Below are 17,633 nucleotides of genomic sequence, written 5' to 3'. Positions count from 1 at the left end.
ATTCATTCTTTTTATTTATTTATTTATTTATAGTTAATGATTTTTATTTTTTTCCATTATAGCTGGTTTACTAACTCGTTCATTCTTAAAACTCCTCTGCCTCTTTTTTCCTACCCATCCTCTTTGAGTCAGTGTTCAGCAAATTCTAGAAGTGGGTACATCAGAAAAGTGTGTACTGAAAGGATTTTTTAAATAATGGTTTAGAATTATGGAATGTTATAAACTCATCTTTTTTAGTAACAAGTTGAGTAGACCAGAAAAATGACTGTTTTCTATTGGCAAGTTTTCTGTAGAATGCTTTCTTCATAGCAAAACTAGGTTTTGTAGTTACAAATGTTCAGAAGTGTTAACAAAAAATGGTCAAAGTGAAAAGGAGTTTGTTTAAATACAACAGTTCCCTAAGAGAGTACCCTATAAGGAACTCCGAGAAAGGTCAGCGTGAACACTGTAGCTCGGCTGATAGAGATCAGTATAAAAATGAATGAGTCCAAAAGTTATTTAAAGGGTAAATATCTGTGCCGAGAAGAGTGCTTTCAATTATAGGGATGAGTGACTGGAAATGTAAGCTCATGATGAGCAGGGGAACATGGGGTTGAGAGAAGAGTATGACAAAAAAAAATAATGATTTATTTTTTGGAGAGAGGATGTTTTTCTCAATCTTGTATGTTCATGTGAATCACCTGGGATCTTGTTGAAAGATCTATTCTATTCAGTGGGTCTGTGGTAAGGACAGAGTTCCTACATTTCTAACAAGCTCTAAGATAATGCTGATGCTGGTGGTCCATGGACCACACCTTGAGTGTAGCAAAGACTGAGCCTTTGCACCATGGCTCCTGGATGTGTTGGAAATCCGCTCAGGTGGTGAGAAGGAAAGCTAGTGAGGTGGGACCTTGAAGGGTTATGGCTGATAAGAGAGGAACCTATTTTCTTTACCCTTTCCAAGGAAAGTAAATCAAATCAGATAATAAAGAAAAAATGTGTGATTTAAAAAACATGCAATAGTGTGTGGCACAGTGCTTGTTACACCATGGGAATGAGCGTTCTCTCCAAACTTTCAGTACTACTATTTCTCTCCTGTATCAGATGTTCTCTTTAGAGTCCCATAACTTAACATTACTATTAGGAAGAGACACAGAAAGTTGTTTTTCAGTAAATCACTGTCTATCTCTATACACAGAAAGTTGTTTTTCAGTAAATCACTGTCTATCTCTATACACAGAAATGATAGAAACAATATAGTATAGGAGAACCCACTGTGGCACTGTGGGTTAAGGATATGGCATTGCCACAGCTTCAACAGAGGTTGCAGTTGCAGCTTGGATTTGATCCGTGGCCTGGCAACTCCTATATGCTGTGGGTGGGGTTTAAAACAAACAAAAAAAAACAATAAACAATGTACTATATAACTCAGTATCTAAATGTATGTTCTCTCCAAACTTAGTGACTGACTCATTCCTAAATTCTCTCCTAGCAACTATGTATTAATTTGGCCCATTCATAGTGAGGAACTATACAAGTCAGATTCTTGGTTATAAACACACTAGCAAAAACAAATAAGGAAATAAATAGAAGTTCCCTTGTAGGGCAGTGGGTTAAGGATCCACCACTGTCACTGCAGCAGCATCAGTTGCTGCTGTGGTTTGGGTTCAGTAACTGGCTTGGGAACTTCCACATGCTGTTGATGCAGTCAAAAAACAAAAAAAGAAAAAGTAAAAGCTTTGGTGAATTTAAGAACTATCCTCCTCTAGCTCAGAACCGACAAAAGGCAGAACCCAAGGTAAGTAAAGAAAAGCCAAAGTCTATCACCTCTCACCAGAAGACAATGTTCCAGGCCCTCTCAGCCCCAGGACATCCTCTATGACCTTGCATTTTTACATGCCTCCCTCCATTTTTAGTTTCAGATGGGAGCATCCAATTGGCTGTGATGACATTTCTTGCCCCAGTCCTCCTTAGTAGAAGGTTCTGCATGGCCTCCCACTTATCCTGGAACTCCAGAGGCAGTTCTTCATTCAAGACAGTTTAAAAAGTGCAAGTTCTTCACCTTAAATGCTCTGCATTCACATGTATTCATATACCTGAGCATTCATTTTTCCCCTTTAATCCCCAAATCAGCTGAATTGCTGTGTTTATAGTTTTTATAGTGTCATAAATTCTGTGATGGGTATGCATTGCTTGCCTTGTCAGCAACCAAACTCCATCCCTTTTCAACAGTGTCTCATTTCTGTTTGAGTTCAAAGAAGCTAAATCTGTCTTCAGGTACAATCAATATTTCAACCCTTGGGCACTGAGACTACTTTACAGCTATGCATGTGATCCAGGCCAGCCATCCTGGAAACCTTCTGGGGTGATGGGTGGGGCAGCCTTAGGCAAAAGACAAAGTAGAGAGAGAGTCCTTGGAAGGACAAACAAGCCAGAAGCTTGCTAACTTGGTTGAGCCTCTTGATCAAGCCTGTACCCAACTCTGTACTTCTCATTTATTTGCACCATTGAATTCTTGTGTGTGTGTGTGTGTGTGTGTGTGTGTGTGTGTGTGTGTGTGTGTGTGTGAAGGCAGATCCAGTGCTGTTTTCTGTTAATTTTCAACCCGAACCATCCAAATTAATACAACTTCAGTGTTCACAGCACCCGTGTTTGGCCCTACAATTCCATTTTTTTTTTTTCTTCCTTTTTACAGCCCCACCTGCAGCATATGGAAGTTCTCAGGCTAGGGGCTAAATCAGAGCTGCAGCCATAGCAACTACAGATCTAAGCCATATCTGTGACCTATGCTGCAGCTTGTGTCAGTGCCAGATCCTTAACCCATTGAGCAAGGCTAGGGATCAAACCTACATTCTCATGGATACTTGTCAGTTTCTTAACCCACTGAGCCACAATAGGAACTCCTACAACTCCATTATGACCTCTGTTTCAGCTATCATTCCTAGCTGGCCAATTATTTTTACATTTCTACAAATTTTAGAAAGGAAATGTGTTGGCTCAATTTATCTTTTTTCACCAGGCTCTAGACGTAATTTGGTATAAATCTATGGTTTGGCTGCCCCTGTCAGGTGCCCTGTAGGAACCAGTCACTGGGGGCTGCTGTCCCCTCAGAAGATCTGAGTCAGCTTTCCTTCCATGCGGCACCAGTAGAACAGGTACTGGGACATCTGTAAAAGATACAATTTCATGCTGTATGTTACTTATTATCCTTAATTTTTTACGTTAACACTTGAATTACTGATTATGTATCACACAAACATTATAAAATACTTAGAAATACCATAACTCATCTTTTCCATTTTAGAGAACACCTACAAAGAAAAAATTAAATTTTGAAAACCTTCCCTCCTTTTTCTCATTTTTATTCTTTACTTTTGTAATGTAATTATTATTACAGAGAACTTCTATCTGATGATGGTGAGTTTAAGTGGATCGAAATTATTTGCTCCTTAACAGCAGCACCCAAGTTTTAAATACGATGCATACTACTTAAAGTTCAAGGAGCCCTAGGCAAGAACAAAGATAAGCCTTTGCTTAAGTTAAGCAAAAGTGTATTAAATATTCAAGATTAATTAAAATCTAGGGTAAGATTTTTTAAGGGTGTCATTTAAAATTCACATAAAAATTAATGCAATTATGAAAAGTTTGCTATCAAACTGGTTTGATGAATAAGGGAATTCAGTTAGTAATATAGTAAAATAAGAGTTAATTCACATTGCTCTAGGTAGTTTCGTTACTTGTTCTATAAAATCACTTATAACTGCAAAATAATTATATTACAATACCCACAATTTCACAGCATGGTAGAAGGCACAATTCTATGGTATTTATTTATTTTCTAAAACTAAAACTATTCCACCAGTACTCCATCCTGATTATTTCCACAATGAAAGTTCCATTGGTGGAAAATGAGAAAATTTGATTTCTCTAATGCCATTTGCAGCAACATGGATGCGACTAGTGATTCTTGTACTAAGTTAGAAAGAGAAAATCAAAAACCGTATGATATCACTTATATGTGGAATCTAAAATACGGCACAAATGAAGCTATCTACAAAACAGAAACAGACTCACAGACATAGAGAACAGACTTATGGTTGCCAAAGGGGCAGGGAGATGGAGTGGGATGAACTGGGAGTTTGGGGTTGGTAGATGAAATCTATTACATTTAGAATGGATAAGCAATAAAGTCCTGCTTATACCACAGGGAACTATATCCAGTCTTTTGAGATAGAACATGATGGAAGATAATATGAGAAAAAAGAATATATATATTCTTTTATATCTAAAAGAAATTGGCACAACATTGTAAAACAACTAAACTTTAATTTAAAAAATCACTCACAAAAAAAAGGAAAATTTAATTTCTGGTACCTTTTCTTTGGTCAAAGGGGTAGAAAGCACATCTTTTACTGAACAAGAGGTTCCTGATGTATGAATTCTCTGTTAAAGAATGATCCATCTATGTTAATAGCACTGGGAAAGTCCTGGTTCCGACTTTCCAAATTAATCTTTGTTCTCCAATTTAGAACATATACGTAGGATATCCCTTTTCTTATATAGACATAAATAAACAGTGATCTAATGTTTCCAGATGTTTCCAAGAAAATCTGCCCTTGTCCATCTGATAGAGTTTGTTATTCGTGGGGAGGGGAGCATCACCAAATAAGCATACGTTTTCCTAGAGCCCTAATATAAAATCACAAGTGCATTTCCCCATAGTAACAGTAGTCTAAAAATTAGGAGCCTCGGCTGATAATTAGTATCAGGCTTTGTAGGCTAGCCTGGGAAATAAATCCATTTAGAGCATATTTTTATACCCAAAGGGAAAAAGTTGTCTGAATTTCAAACAATTGACTGGCAGATGGACTTTTATTTTATTTTTTTTATTTCCCCAGTACGTTATTATTTTTTCTACTGTGCAGCATGATGACCCAGTTACACATACATGTGTATATTCTTTTTTCTCACATTATCGTGCTCCATCACAAGTGACTAGACATAGTTCCCAGTGCTACACAGCAGGATCTCATTGCTAATCCACTCCACCAGGCAATAGTCTGCATCTATTAACCCCAAGCTCCCCATCCATCCCACTCCCTCCTCCTCCCCCTTGGCAACCACAAGTCTATTCTCCAAGTCCACGATTTTCTTTTCCGTAGAAAGGTTCATTTGTGCTGTATATTAGAGTCCAGTTATAAGTGATATCATGTGGTATTTGTCTTTCTCTTTCTGACTTTACTCAGTATGAGAGGACTTTTAAAAAGTCATCTGTTAATAGTTGGTTAGACTTATTTAAAGGACACAAGTTACTTTCTCTAGAAAATATGAAGTGGGGCAAATTACCCACATTCCATTTCATTATAAGTTAGGAGAGCATCTAAAGGCAAGTAAAGTTTTAGGCAAAGTCTTGTCTGGGGGGAATGGAGTCTAAACACAGCTTTCACCCTTTGCTTTAATGCCTGCTGTGTCTGATAGAAAAGCAAAATTCTGCTAAACCTTCTGGAGAAAGTGCTCATTATTAAATGGAGTAGGAAATGCTGTGGTTCCAAGCATGTTTCCTGGAAAAATAAAAATACCCTATGAAGAAATATTTCCCTCAACATCAGTGTTCCAAAAAATTCCAGCAGCTTTCAAAGGCTGAGTCTGTAACCACCATATAAAAGATGTGAGCAAGTAAATACATGGTCATTCAAATAAACAGATTCAGGCTAAGTATTTATTTCCCAGGTAAAGGAATTCTTGCTATTCTATCTTCACTCTATCTCATGCCTGCCTTGCAATCTTCGAGCCTGTAGGCAAATTTCGTGTGGCTTAACTTCTCCCCATCTCATACACTGGAGAAGCATCCTAACCTAAGTGTGGCCCCACAGGGGTGCCCTGCTCGCCCCCTAATACCCCCTCCTACACCCACTGCCACTGTTCCTGGAAACATTCAGCTGTGTGGGACCTCTGTTCTGCCACATAGATCCGGACAACTAGCCAGGGTTATGGGGAGGGATTTTTTTTTTTTTTTTTTTTTTTTGATGCTTGGTTGGAACATTAAAAAGCAAAAACTACAAGCAAAAACAAAAAACCCAAGTTATCTGTTCTACATCATAACACACTGGCAAAATGATTTATTTTTATTTAATGATTTACTGATAAACTGCCTATTTCCAATTAACATTGAAAACTGGGGCCAAGGGGAGAGGAGGAGGCAGAAGTTAATATATTTCCCGTGCCTGAGCTTGAAATTTGGCTTGAAGTTTTTTTGGAAGCTTTATTATATTTGTTGGAAAATCAGGATTTGCCAACATACACAGCTGGGGTTCCCTGTTGGACTGTCTACTAGTGTTTTTGTGATTATTGGCTTAGAATATAATCAATGTTGCTGTGATGAATTCAGAGAGGATTCTTCTTGGACTGGATTCAGACATGAGCCAAGAAGCACATGAGCCTGTAGAATGGATTCAGAATTGGACCCCTGGAAGCGTCATAAGTTGTGGTGTCTCCAAAATTACCTATCCTATGCCATGAGCTCTCTCTTGAGTCTTTGCTTTGCCACTTGCTGTGTCAGATAAAAAAACTAAGAGGAGTCAATTCACCTTTTCTCTCCAGTCTTCTTATCAAAGGAACCTTAAAAGCAGAGGTTCCACAAGATACAAAATGCACAAATTAACCTTTGCCAGTAATCTCAATGTTAATTTTTGGGACAAGGAAGGGAAACTGATCTTGCTAATGGAGTAAGTTTGCCTAAAATTATAAATTTCACCATTCACCAGCTGTATTGCTAGAAATTAAAGCAATAATCTGCACTTACTATTTAATTCCAGGATAGTGAGAGGACTGTGTATCAAAATGTCATCTCTAGTGACGTGTTAAAAAAAAAAAAAAGCCCCAACAGTGCCAAGTCATTCTAAAGTGTTAAGTATAATTTTTAAAAAGTGTTCTTTGGTAATAACCAAAGTACATATTGAACACTGCAATTTTTGATGTTAAACAATTCTTTTTGCTAAATATTGCAGTGCTATAAAGAGGAATAAAACAGAAGGGCAAAAATAAAGGTAGAAATGGGGTGTGTTCAACATTGCTCCCTGAATTTTCCCATAAAATTAATTTATTCATTCAATAATATTTATAGTGGGAGTTCCTATTGTGGCTCAGTGGTTAATGAATCCGACTCGGAATCCTGAGGTTGTGGGTTCGATCCCTGGCCTTGCTCAGTGGGTTAAAGATCTGGTGTTGCTGTGAGCTTTGGTGTAGGTCACAGATGCGGCTCAGATCCCAAGTTGCTGTGGCTGTGGTATAGGCTGGTGGCTACAGCTCTGATTAGACCCCTAGTCTGGGAACTTCCATATGCCGTGGGTGTAGCCATAGAAAAGACAAAATAATAATAATAATAATATTTATAGTGGGCCAAGAATAAACACTGCAATATTCACTTGTATATAGCTTAAGATATTTATATTTTTCCCCAGCTTTATTGAGGTATAAAAATTATTAGATTATTTTTGTTTTTGTTTTTTAATTTAATTTTTTATTAAAGTATAGTTGATTTACAGTATTGTGTTAGTTTCAGGTGTACATCAGTGGCATTTGATTATATGTACATATATATCTTTTTGAGATTCTTTTCCCTTAAGGTTATTACAAGATATTGAGTATAGTTCCCTGTGCTATATAGTAGGTCCTTGTTGGTTATCTATTTTATACATAAGAGTCTTCATGTTAATCCTGAACTCCTAATTTATCCTTCCCCCCAATCTTTCTTCTTTGGTAATCATAAACTTTCTATGTCTAAGGATCTATTTCTGTTTTGTATATAAGTTTATTTGTATCATTTTTTTTGACTCCACATATAAGCAGTATCATGTATTTGTCTTTCTCTTACTTCAGTTAGATGATAATCTTAGGTCCATCCCTGTTGCTGCAAGTGGTGTTATTTCATTCTTTTTTATGACTGAGTAATATTCCATCATATAAAATATACCACATCTATCCCTACCTCTGTCAATGGACATTTAGGTTGTTTCTTTGTCTTAGCTATTGTAAATAGTATTGTAGTGAACATTGGGGTACATTTTCTTTTCAAATTATGGTTTTCTCTGGATATATGCCCAGGAGTGGGATTTCTGGATCATATGTTAGTTCTATATTTAGTTTTTTAAGGAACCTCCATGCTGTACTCCATAGGTTGTACCAATTTACATTGCCACCAACAGTGTAGGAAGATTCCTTTTCCCACACCCTCTCCAGTATTTATTATTTGTAGGCTTTTTGGTGTGGACATTATTTATGATCAGTGTGTGGTGGTCAGAAAACCTCATTGTAGTTTTGATTTGCATTTCTCTAATAAGTAGTGATGTTGAGAATCTTTTCATGTACCTATTGGACATATTTATGTCCTCTTTGGAGAAATATATATTTAGATCTTCTGCCCATTTTTGATTGGGTTATTTGTTTTTTGATGTTGAGCTGTGTGCGCTGTTTGTATATTTTGGAGGTTAATCCCTTGTCAAGTCTCAGCATCTGAAAAAATTTTCTCCCAACTATAGGTTATCTTTTTGTTTTATTTATGGTTTCCTTTGCTGTTTAAAAGCCTTTAAGCTTAATTAGGTCCTATTTGTATATTTTCATTTTTTATTTCCATTACTCTAGGAGATGGATCTAAAAAGATAATTGCTGTGATTTATGTTAAAGTGTGTTTTGCCTATGTTTTTCTCTAGGAGTTTTATAGTATCTGGTTTTACATTTACGTCTTTAATCCATTTTGAGTTTATTTTTATGTGTGGTGTTAATTTTATTCTTTTATATGTAGGTCTCCCATTTTCCCACTACTATTTATTGAAGAGAGTATATTTTCTCCAGTATATATTCTTGCCTCTTTTGTCATAGAGTAAATAACTGTAAGTGCACGGGCTTATTTCTGGGCTTTCTATCCTATTCCATTGATCTATATTTCTGTTTTATGCCAGTACCTTACTATTTTGATTACTGTAGCTTTGTAGTATAGTCTGAAGCCAGGGAGCCTTATTCCTTAAGCTTTGATTTTCTTCCTCAAGATTTCTTTGGCTATTTGTGATCTTTTGTGTTTCCACACAAATTAAAAAAATAATTTTGTTCTAGTTCCATGAAAAATACCATTGGTAATTTGATAGGGATTGAACTGACTCTGTAGATTGCCTTCAGTAATATAATCATTTTGACAATATTGATTCTTCCAATAAAATATATTTAAAATGTACAACATGATGATTCGATCTACATATACCTTGTGAAAGGATCTCCACAATCAAATTAATTAAGACATCCATCACTTCACATTATTACCTTTTTTAGGGGTGTGGAAACACTGAAGATTAGCTTTCATCAAATTACAAGTATACAATACAGAATTATTAACTCTAGTCACCAGGCTGTATAAGACCTTTAGAACTTCTTCATCTTATAACTGAAAGTTTGTATCCTTTGATCAGTGTCTGCTCTCATTTCTCCCACTCTCCTGACTCTGAAAACAATATTTCACTCTTTAACAGTTTGACTTTAAAAAAAAAATTCCACGTATAAGCGATAACATACAATATTGATCTTTCTCTGTCTGGCTTTTTTCACCTAGTATAATGCCCTGTAGGTTGTCACAAATGGCAAGTCTTCTTTCCTTTTTTAAGACTGAATAACATTCCACTGTATGTATGTGTATGTGTATGTATGTATGTATGTATGTATGTATGTATTTACATATATATACACACATATATATGATATATATATACATAGATCAATGTATATAGATCAGATATATATTATATATTTTTTATTTTAATATCTGTTGTTCATCTGTTGACATACTTAAGTTGTTTCCATATCTTAACCACTGAGAACAATACTTCAGTGAAGGATGTTCATGTGTATAAACTCATTTTGTCACGTCTGCCCCAGGTCAACATTGGCTGGAGGAATGCAAGAATGAATGTTGAAAGTTACCCCCTCAAAAAAGTTATTTAAATTAATACATTTTATAAGAGTTTATAAAATAGTTATATTGCATTAGTTTTCTAAATAGATTTTACATTGCTTATGATTACCATTAGTAAATAGTCAGTGTTCATTTTACTCTGCACTAATAAATATTACATTATTAACAATTTCAGAGAGAAACCAAAAGTTTTAACTGCAAAAATCAGTTGCAGACATGCATTTTTACGTGAGTACTGTGAAATTGTGTCAATATTTGTAATCTAGTCTTCTGAGAATACAAAATTCATGACAAAAAGGGAGGTTAGCAAGTGTTTTCTTAGTTCATATCCAATAGAGGATTAGAATAAAATCATCATTGAAAATAATTGTAGCGCCAGCTGTATCAGAAAAGCCTATCCGTGGAGTATAGAAATATGCTGAAGACAAGCACAAATGGAGTCTCTTCTCAAAGTTTGTTTTTGACCTTTATGGATTATATTTTATCACTGGTTTGCATTAAGCTATCACTGCCTAATTGCTAGTTCAGCAGCTAACACATGAGTAGGTGTTTTAAAAAGTTGTCTTCAGGATCATTGAAAATGTTATTTTAAAAGTTAATATCCACCAAAAAGATTTTTTCTTCCTTTCTTTATTTTTTGCTTTCTTTTTTTCTTTCACACCCATGGCATATGGAAGTTCCCAGGCTAGGGGTTAAATCAGAGCTGTAGCTTCCAGCCTCCACCACAGCCACAGCAATGCCAAATCCAAGCCACATCTATGACCTACACCACAGCTCATGGAAATGCCAGGTCCTTAGCCCACTGAGTGGGGCCAGGGATTGATTGCATGTCTTCATGCGTACTAGTTGGGTTTGTTACTGCTGAGCCACAATGGGAACTTCTGAAAAGCTTTTCTAATAATCATGTTTGTATTAGTAACTCATCCATGTATATATTAAAAATATTAAAATTAGAGAAAGAGAAAATACTATTGTGATATGATTTAATAGCGAAATGTTAATAGATGATAGACATTACAGTTTCTTTTCTATGCAGAAAGTTACATTAGAGGATTATCAGCATTTCTATTCACACAAAATATAGTTGCAGCTTCTATCCTTCTATTCAAAGCTATTAAAATATAAATCATGGATAAATATACCAATATAAATCACAGTTTAGACTGTTTAAACCCTGACAGACACAATCTCTTTAACTAAGACATTGCACAAACTACAGGAATGGCTCAGCAGGATCACTAATCATGACCCCCATTAAGCAGAAAATGGTCACAGATAATTGGTACTCTTAATTGTACTTAAATGTGGGATATCTTCTTCACATAGAGGGTATGAAAGTTCACAGAAATGGACATGGAAACATATCCGAATTACTTCCTTTAACATCATATTTGATGTAATGTCATTTCCCAAAACAATTTAAATACTTGAACATATTTTTACCAACTCACAAAATGCTTCTTTACTATTGCTTTGGAACAGAGGTTTCCAGTTGTAAATATTTAATGTCGATTTTTACACGTGACTTATTTGCATGTGAGTTTGCTAAAAGAAAAAGTCATATTTCAACTTTTTGTTAGAATTCACGTGTAGATAAGGATCAATTGAGCTACTTGTCTTAAGTCATGGAGAAGAGATGTTGGGTTGAGTTGAATAGGGGATGCTAAGGCTTTACAGGAGGTCATCATTAGGCTCTGAGTATGCTGTTTACTGTCTGAGATATGTAGATTTGTTTGACTAATGACATTTTCTAATTGTAAGGCACACTCTGACCACCCTTTCAATTCTTTTCCCAACTCTCTAGATTTTTTGTGAAAAGTCCATGACTGTTATGTAAGTGATGTCTCTTAATTAAGTTAGTGCAGTGAAGCTGATTTTTGTCACAATCATGGAATCAGCCAAATGGTAACTTATATGCTAAAGAAAAATTTGATTAAAATGTTTAATATAGTGACCGTAACTTTCATAATCTTAATAATTATAAAGCACATACTACTTATGTCTTATGAAGTGGTTCCAAAACCATTTTTCCCTTGTGCATATATTTGAAGAATGTGCAATTCCCAGAACCTCCCTCCCTCCTCTGCCTCAGTGTTAAAGCTAATTATAATCACATTCTACTTTGTCTTACTGTGGATATTTAAAAACCTTTTGCCCATTACCTCTTCATCTTTGCAGATTTCATTACCTGGACCACTGCCGCATGCTCCAGTAACTCCCCTGGACAAAGCTCTTTGTCAACTATTGGACCTTCTCTCCTCAGTTACTATGATCCTCCAGTGGGTCATAGATACTGACTTCCAGGGTTATCCTCTGGACCTCAGTATGATCATTAACTACAGCCCCTCCATAATTTTGCTGCTCATACTCTAGTTCCCTAAACCAATCATCACAAAAATACATTTTCCCTACTTGCTTCATTCTTGCCATCCCTTCCTCTCCCCCACTTTGAGTTCAGTGTCCTAGCATTATAATGACTCCCTTATGATCATCCTCAATTTCTTTGCTCCTCTCTCCACCAATTATACTTCCTCAGAAAAATATCGGTGCTGGTAAAGTGCAGTTTTCCACATGCTTTGCATCATTCCAGGGGGCAGAATGGGGCTGGGGAACACTACACAACTATCCTAAAGAGTCTTACTTTAAATTCAAGGCCCCTGACTCAAGTAGGATCCTGGAGCTGCAACTCTGCTTTATCTTCCTCTCTCACCACATACTTCCAAACTGTTCTCCTTCCCTTCAGCTGATAGCATTCCCAAATAATTAAAATATCAACCTATTTCTTTTTTCCCTTTAAAATTGGTAGTAATTGTGACCTTTACTTTCTTTTGTCTCATTCTTTCTTCAACATGTTCCCAAAGGGTTTCATCCCCAGTTGGACAGTTCTTGTCAACTCACCAGCGATCTTCATGTTGCTAATTCAAATGGGGGAATTCTCATGCCTCATCTTGACAATTCCTCAGCACTGGACACAGACCATCCCTTCTTTCTTGAAACATCTTCTTGGTGTTCACTTGACGTTTCTCTCTTCTCCTCCTCCTTCACATGTACATTCTTCCTCATTTCCATCATCTCTAAACAATAGGGAGCCTAAGTTTTGGTGTTTGGATCTCTTTTCCATCCACGGCCACTCCTCAAGACATCTCATTTACCCTCAAGGCTCTATATTCCACCAATGCATTCAGGACTTAAAAACTTCTTTCTCTAGCTCTCCTCTCTATTGAGCCTCAGACCCAGCTGCCAATTCAGAGTCATCATAATCTAACAGGCATCCCAAATGTTTTGTGTTCAAAACCCAGTGTCCATCAAAAATAAATGTCCCCCCCCCCTCCCCGGCTAGGATTAGACCAGTAGGTACTAAGAACAGAAGATTTAAGTAGTGTTTGTATCATTATTATCACAGTCATTTTTTTACAGTTTCTTTTATTATCATAAAGAAAGTGGATTGCTTCATGTTATTAGTTGAAATATTATTATGAAAAATGCTTATGACAAAACTCCAGATCCTTTCACCTTTGACAGCTCCTTCTGAACTCACTCAGCTTTCCTGAAAAGGACAAGATCCCAGAGAAGGGATTTTTCTACCAACATCATTAGATACTCCCTGACCTGAACAACCAGCTCTGGCCAAATATTTGTTCTCTACCTTATTGTCAAAACCACCCATGTAGAATTTAACATGTAGATACTGCTTACCTTCTAGATCTTTCTCTAACAAAATTCTTCTGTTGACCATTTGTTCCAGATCCCCAGGCAAAGATAATTAACAGATAAAATTAACCCTATTAGTGTTAATTTCATGTTAGACTTTCTTATCAATGTTGTTGATTGAGGAGATATTTTTCTACTGATTTGATCATTTGTTACTTGATTTGGTTCTAACCTTCAGAGGTTTAACTTGGGATTTCCAACTGAATCTTATAACGCAAATTTTATTTATTCTAGCATTAAACATAATGTTACAGCTCGAAAACTTCAGTGTTGATTTGCTTCAAAGGCTAATGTATGAACTCTTTATTGTAGAGGTCTTACACGGACTATTATATATAGTTACATCTCAGTTTTTATTATTTTTTTCGGTTCTTATTAAGACTAGGGATTAAAAAATATATTTCTGAAGTGTTAATTTTATTCTGAATCCCTTTGCCCAAAAACCTGTGTTCTGTATCAGTCAGTAATGGGGCTGGATATGCAAAGTTGTATGTATAATATTTCCTATTTTACTTTCAAGCCAGTTGTGCTTTTTTTTTTTTTTTGTCTTTTGAGCATAAATAATTAGAAAGCTCACATGTAAATATATAAAAACTTATTATTCTCCATTTTTTTTTTATTGAGTTGCTTTTAGCTTTACTCATTTATGATTCCTGTATTAAAAATTGAAGCTGCGGCCTGCTGCATGCTCTTTTGGGTTGTAGTGGTGGTGTGTTTGTAATAGATATAAATAAACATTTGTCATTGAATATGAGCACTATAAATTTTCTCCACACGTCTTCTGTGACCATGAATTTTAGAGACTCTACTTAAAGCTTCATATCAGCTTTGGCCAAAATGCTTAGCTACCTCTTTCCACTGAGCAGATATCTCCTGCAGTTTTCACCCTACACCTTTTAATTTCTTCCACTGTGCCCTGCACATCTACCAGGTGAAATCCCTTTCTATCTTTAATGACAGGGATAGAACAGAAGACGTTTAGAAAGATGATGTGTCCAGAAGCATAGCACCTACACCTAAGGGGCTTAGAACTTTTTGAGGTTCACAGAATGTCTGTCCCCACATTAGTTTGTCATGTTTTACAAGGTTTTGGAGTGAGTCTGTTTGGTTTAACTGTATCTTCAGTGTCTATCCTGGGGAAAATCTTATGAGAGACTGTTATTGGATAAATGTAAATTTTTTTTGAATGAATGAGTGGATGAATGATCCTATACTCACCCTCTAAATATGGGATATTAAGTTATTAAGTCATTGCAGACAGATATAATGCCAGGCAATTTGTGAAAAGTGACCAGAACAATCTCAGAGGAGACAGAAGGTAATTGTTAACAGTGTCTGGAAAAGTTTTATGGAATATGGTTCTAAGAGCAAAGATAAACTAAGCAACTGTGGACAAAATGAATCCAATCAGGACAAATGGAGGCAAAGGTGACTCTGTGGGGAGAAAGTAGAAAAAGTTTGAGAAAGTTGAATAGTAGTTTAGAAGTAAAACCATCAGGTACATCTTATGGACACTTAAAAATTTTTTTAATAATGATTTTTATTTTTTCCATTGTTGATAATGTGAGAAAAAGGAATGTATACATGTATGTGCGACTGGGTCACTTTGCTGTATAGTAGAAAATTGACAGAACCCTGCAAACCAACTATTATGGACACTTTGAATGCTAAGTCAGAGATCAGACATTTTACTGGCTAGGTAACAAATAGAAAAACAACAGGGAGTACATGAAGTACATAAAATTCACATTGAAAACACATGGAACTGAATGGCAGCCACAGTAAAGTATATTAAGAGAAGTATTAATGGAAAATAGACATTTTCCTGGGATGGTTTTACTCTTCACAAATGCAAGCACATGCACTTCTCCACTATGATTTATTTTCCTGGAGGGCTCCAGGCAGCCAGATTCTATCTTTCCTGGGTTTTAGGAAGAGGGCAAGGTTAAAGCTGCATCAAAGGGTAGAAACAGACCAATTGCTTTGTTCATGATGGTTTTCCATTTTTATAGGCAGGCTTAAATATATAATCTTAGAAAAGAATGTTGAAAGAAAGGCATAAGGCAGGGGAATCCAGCATATTTTAAAGGTCCAGCTTGCAATTGGATAAAAAGACAGTAAATTTCATTCTGAAACAGAAATGTTAGAATTGCAGAGAACAATACAAATAAATCAAAGTGCATGCTGATTTAATTGGCTCGCACACACACAAAAACAAACAGTAACAATGCAGCTTGATTTGTCATTTGACAAATGGAGACCTGGGGAAGCTGAAGCAATTACAATTAATCTACCTCAAGTTTATTTTTGCATGAAGACTTTTTAGAATATTCTAGCCCATAGTGTACTCTGAGGATCTCACCTAAGACTTAAGCTGTGTAACCTACTCAGTATTGCTAAATGACTTTATACTTATTAACTCTACCTCATAAATTTGCAGTTAATAATAAGACTGCTCTGTATGGCTATTTGATATCTTATTTCTTCAATAGATAGCGTAAGGTGAGAGCCCATTCTGACACTTTTTCTGGACTCTTATACTCTCATTTAATGATTAAAATTGCAATATCATTAGCATTATATAACTTACATCGAATTAAATTGCCACCCTCTTCTACTCCAGAATGGAAGATTTGATTTCTAGTAGACCTTTCTTTTGGAGTTTAATTGTCATTTATTATTCAGTTTATTTTATAATTCTATGAATCTACCCCTTTCTTTTATAAAGACTTTAGGAGTCCATTGATAAGTTGAACTCTCTGTCTTTTGGACTGCCATTATCACTTAAAATATAAATGTATATTTTAGAAAGAAAACAGGATAAGCTAAAGAATACTCCCACTGCTCCATTTCTTGCTTATATGACACGTGTTCCTCTAAACTTGTGTTTTACCTTATTGCATGTGTTAGACGTGAAAGAAAGGAGTAAATATTTGGGATCAGAAATGTCAGTCTGTGTATTCTTGTGTTCCCATCCCTTGTTTGAGCCTACCACATTTTTTTTCAGGAAGCATTTTAAACAAATGTACTTTGTATTTAATTTAACAAGAAAAATATTCTACCTTCAATAAGGTCACAGTCTGGGAAGAAAGAGATTCAGTAATCAGCCATTTAATTAGCTTGATTCTAAAATGAAGACTTCTGGTTAGCAAGATTTCTTTTTAACTGGACTTTCTAATTAACTCTGGATTAACCCATCTTTTTAGCTGTTTAGAATAGGAAGCCTGTAGCTAAGGGGTTATTCTCAGGGGTACATGTGAATGCACAGATAACTATGAGTTGATATTTCCATGTATAATTTCAGAGATTCATTCTTTTGCCAGTGCAAGATAGCATTCCATTGGGGAGATGTTTATTTATGAAAGAAGTAAAATGTAAAGCTTATTTCCTAAGCAAGCACTTATTAGTCACCTGCCAAAGAATGGGCACTGAGTATGTGTTCTATATGTGACATGAGCACACCCTGAAATGGCTCACAATTTAGTAAAGGATATTAAACAGATCAAAAATCATTACTATACGCTGTAGTGTGCATTACTCAGCATGGAGGAGGGAGTATCCAGTTCCATCAAAAGGTACAAGGAATGACCTCCAGCGGACAAGGGGTAGGCAGGATAGTTTGGAGAAAAGCAACAGCATGGCCAGCAGATTAGGGGGCTATTTCTTGTGATTGGCTTCCAGGAATTCCTGGTTAGATTGGTTTGAACAACTGGAAAGATAATTCTAACCAAAACACCATAGACTGAATGGCTACTATACCAAATGGCTTCTAAACCACAAGCTTTTTTTTTTTTTTTCCCTCTCACTGTTCTGGAGCCTGGGAAACACAAAATCAAGATGATCAAGTTGCTAGCTTATTTGATGTATTTGATGACAGCCTGCTTCCTAGACAGCCCTCCTTTCACTGTAACCTCACACAGCAGAAGGACAGGGAGTTTTCCTGAGTCTCTTTTATAAGGGGTGCGATCCTCATAACCTAATCAAC

General features: G+C 35.9%; 2 protein-coding genes across 9 annotated transcripts in view; both read left to right on the top strand.

Moving 5' to 3' along the window:
- CNTNAP2 (contactin associated protein 2) overlaps window positions 1-17,633 on the top strand; it is a 2,042,838-nt gene that overhangs the window by 1,179,734 nt on the left and 845,471 nt on the right. The gene's annotated exons all lie outside the window — the stretch shown is intronic.
- The window catches only part of LOC146400103 (uncharacterized), a 59,974-nt gene that overhangs the window by 21,223 nt on the left and 21,118 nt on the right, over window positions 1-17,633 (top strand). The window contains exon 2 of one of the 2 annotated variants that reach the window (XR_014816182.1): window positions 12,116-14,412. The exons of the other annotated variant lie outside the window; for it this stretch is intronic. The gene's annotated coding sequence lies outside the window, so the exon portion shown is untranslated. Of the gene's footprint in view, window positions 1-12,115; window positions 14,413-17,633 lie in introns of those variants that run through there. 2 annotated transcript variants of the gene reach the window in all.

This window comes from Sus scrofa, chromosome 9, assembly GCF_054392235.1.
Source record: "Sus scrofa isolate SSC_HxYL_T2T_F1_AM1 chromosome 9, Sscrofa_HxYL_maternal_Yorkshire_Landrace_v2.0, whole genome shotgun sequence".
Classification (NCBI taxonomy): Eukaryota; Metazoa; Chordata; class Mammalia; order Artiodactyla; family Suidae; genus Sus; species Sus scrofa.
The sequence above is the reverse complement of the archived record's forward strand: the minus strand, read 5'-3'. Positions and strand labels throughout refer to the sequence as shown.